The sequence below is a fragment of the Strix uralensis genome, chromosome 1 (genome assembly GCF_047716275.1).
Source record: "Strix uralensis isolate ZFMK-TIS-50842 chromosome 1, bStrUra1, whole genome shotgun sequence".
Classification (NCBI taxonomy): Eukaryota; Metazoa; Chordata; class Aves; order Strigiformes; family Strigidae; genus Strix; species Strix uralensis.
Window position 1 is genome coordinate 64879238 of NC_133972.1, and position 4020 is coordinate 64883257.

A 4020-nucleotide genomic window follows, 5' to 3' on the forward strand; every position below is an offset into this window, starting at 1 on the left:
ATCTCTTTGAGCCAGGTAAAGCTACAGGCAGCAGAGAGTTTGTGACCATGCAGCATCCAAACACAACACGTCAGAGGCTTTAACATTGTAATTCCACAAAATAACCCCATGAAACCTGTTTGTCTGATTTTTACTTTCCCTTGTTAAACTTCACTTCTCCTTCTGTTTCTTCTGTCTCATGATAGCACCTCAGGATTTCGGTCGTGACAAATGCCTCTCCTGCTCATACGAATGCTAAGAGAGGATTCCTGCTTTGAAGAGATTTCAGTCTAATGGAAGATGATGCAGCAAAGCTGTTGCAAAGAAAGAAAGAAAAGGAAAGAAGCAACACTGAGAGGATGAGGAGAACACATGGTGGCTTAGCTGGACAGTTAAATGTTTTAAAAAAGCCGTAACCAACAGGTATAAATAGTGTAAGAGCTGATGGATCTAGTATGGCTTTTTCTTTTCTTTCAATATTTGTTCTCTTACTTAAAAAGGTGCTGAAGCTAGGTTTGGAGGATGTAATAGGCTGAGTTTTGTCCTGTTCTGAAGAGCAGAATGTTGTTGTTCTTTTTTTTTTTTTACCCTTTCATCTTTTTAACACCTCTCCAGGTGTCTAAAATTTCTAAAAAAATAAGTCAGTAGGACAGTAAATTCATCAGTAAATCTCCCTTTGATCTCCTCAGAATGGATGTCTGCAGATACTCCTTCAAGTCCCCTGTCCACTTCTTATTGACAGATTTGACTGCAACTAAACTGTAGGAGGCCAGAAATAATCTGTCAAAACTCCTTTTTCTTTTTGCATGTTTCAGTAAACACAGCTCTTTTAGGGATAATGTCTGTTTCCTGAAGACTTTCACTTTGGAAGAAAAGCACAGGCATTACAAGCAAATTCCTTTTCCCTTCCCTTTTCCTCCTTTGCCTTGCCTTTTCTGGTCTTCCCTTTATGAATTTTACTCTTGATATCCTCTTGAAGCTGATTTGTTGCACATTACCCATAACTCCATCCTTACACAAGAGTTACTCGCCAGGAGGAGGGTATAGCTCCAGATGCTCTGACCTTACAGTGGAGTAAAAGGCAGTGGAAGGATGAAATTGACTGTGATACAGACCCTCAAGTGGATAAATAAACAAAGTTTGGGGTCTATGACTCTTCCCTTCTTTTAAAATTGATAATGTTTTCTGTGCATTTATTCTAAAAAGTGTGGTTTTAAGGTAGGCTACTATACTTTGTGTTGATCTGACTAACTGAATCCCAGCTAGTCACACTCAGCTCCCTCTGCAGTCAGTGGGGATCTAGTCCAGGGAGCCAATGATTCATTTCATCCTAAATTAGATACTTAAAAAGGAGGAGAGAATCATGCCTTAGGTGCCTGTTTGTCTCCATTGACTGTGAGGGAATGACTGTCCAAGTGACTAACTCACCTGCAGCCATTTACTTATAGACATCTGAAGGTTAGTAAGGCAGACCTTGCCTTCTCAGACGGATTTCTGAGGTTTAATTTCATTCTATCTGGTTTTGTGCCACTTCATTCATTCTTTGTTAATTAATGAACCTAAATTCTGTCTTCGGATGCTGCATGATGGGCCTTGGAGGATTGCATTTCATTATTGCAAAAGTTGCAAATATTTACATTTCTACTAGTGTATACTGGCAGGTGTGCCTTTTCTTGTGGAAATACATCATTGCGTTTGTGATATAGACATCAAAAAATCTGTTTCGTATCCAAGTGGTTTTATTATACCAACTATTGAGAAAATAATAATTTACCAGAGAAATAGTTTCTATTAATATTCATTATCATATGCCTTGAAAACCCATACACAAAATGTAATCACAGCCTGTATTAGTTTTGTAATTTGTGCACCTGACATGCAGTTATTTGAGAACCATACTGGTGGTGGTTGACAGAAACTCCCCACTTGTGATGTTTCACAGTAGCTGGATGGAAAAGGAAGAAATGGTGGAAAGATGTGGGATATTTCCATTGCAGTCTGAGAGACACAGCCAGGTTGAGCTGTCTGCAACAATGGAGAGTTTTAAAAGGTTTATATGGAAGTTGGAGGAGGAAGAAGGTCCTGATGCACTGCTGAGGTACGTACATACTGAAGGTATTGAATACCGAATATACTGAAGTATATTCAGCTTGACTGAAACTGAGGGCGAGTTGGAAGATTCTGAGTTTGACTTCAGTTTGGAAATGGAATTTGGAAATTAAACACCAAAATGTGTTAGTTTATCATGGTTCAGTTGGAGATGGAGGAAAAGTGAAGTAATAGCTAACTCAGGGAAATGATTTAGTGTTATAGCACACTGGAAACTTAGCAGCAGATACAAAAAGGAGGAAAAAAACTTAGGGGTGAGATTCATCTCTCCTAACTTCAGGGATAGGATCCATTTCACTGAAATGTGGGCGTATAGAGAGTGATTCACTGACCAAACGTAGGAGTCTGCTTTACAGTGAGACAAATCGCTTCCTAGGCTCCGCCGACCACATTGACTGATCCCCGGTGCCAGCAGTGGGAGTGCAGACTTCCAGCTCACATGTAGACTCTTGCATTGCACCATCCTACACTACCTCCTACCCAGACTGGCTTTAGGGATGGGATTCACTTCATCTAATTTCAGACATCTCCACAGCACACATCTACATCAAGCTGGTCACCCTGGGCTCCCTGCACAGTCAATGGAGAGACACAGGTATTTTTAGGGAATGAGTCATGACAACGCAAATCTGTCCCTCCCAACTGTTGGGCTACAAAGCCAAAGACCCTCTTGCTTGATCCTGTGATTCCTGTACACTTGGCTATATTTAAAAGAAGGGAAAGGAGAGGCCATCACCCCAGTCTTGGTGTAACCTGAAGAACGGGGAGCTTCAGGCAGAGTTTTGCAGAAGGCTTGGAAGCCAGGTTTTCTCCTGGCTCCCTTTCCCCATCTGTAGGTACTCTTCAGCTCAGTCTTTGGGCCTACAACCAGCTCTAGACATACAGTCCAGAGGGAGGAATTGCTGTCACTTTGTTCATGGCCCTGATTCAGGCATCAACATCTGCAGTCCAGTCCAATTCCAGACTGCTTTTCATGGTGCCCCACCCTGTGTTCAGAGCTTGAAGTACCTCTGGGCTCTATCTAAGCTATGCTGGAGCCCAACTCTGTACTGTGGCTTCCACATCATGGCCAGGTACCCAGAACTGTGTCACCATCCCCTCAGTCATGGGCACTCATGTCCTTTCTGGGACTCAGAGCTCATCTGAGTCCCAGTCTTGCTGAAACTATTATTTCAGCAAGGTATTTGCCAGAGGGAGTTGGTTATGGAAAAGTTCATTGTGATTTTGGCTTTATTTTCATAGAGTTATTAGTTTGGGGAAACGCTGCTTTACCTGTTCTCAGCTTCTAAGATCTTGTGCCAACAGTGCTCCCAGTTGCAAGACTAACAAAAAAGAAAACCCATCACTTTCATATTGCTTCTCTCCTTTCCCCAAAGCATAAGGTCCCAAGGTGCCTTGTAAACTGCATATACATATGCACAGAGGAGACATTTAGCCATCATTCAAAGGATGGTGACTATTCAGCAGCCAGCTGGACTGTTAAACTGCTGTTTTGGACAGGAAGGGAAGAAAATTGTTAAATGCCAGGGAAAACTGAGGAAGAAATTTAGATAAGTGGGACATAATCACCTGAGCTGGGACTGAGCCAGGACACCGGAGGAAAAGATTTTCATTGTTTGGGTTCACCATCACCATCAAATCTTCCTGGACCAGGACTTTGGTCTTTTACTATACATGAAAGGGGTCAGTTCTCCCTGAGCAATGGCACTGTTGGTGGGTCACCATCTGATCCAACAGCCCCAAATGTTTCCTTGTATGACTTTATCCCTGCCACCCCAGTCCAGATTTGCTTAGCTCTAATAGATACTTGGAATCACTTCTTTTGAAGAGGCAACTGTTGATTTAGTACCAAGCCACAGTTTTTCCAAGTGCAAAACACAAAATATAACAAGCTACACATCTGTCTCTGCATGGAGAGATGTAGTCCAAATC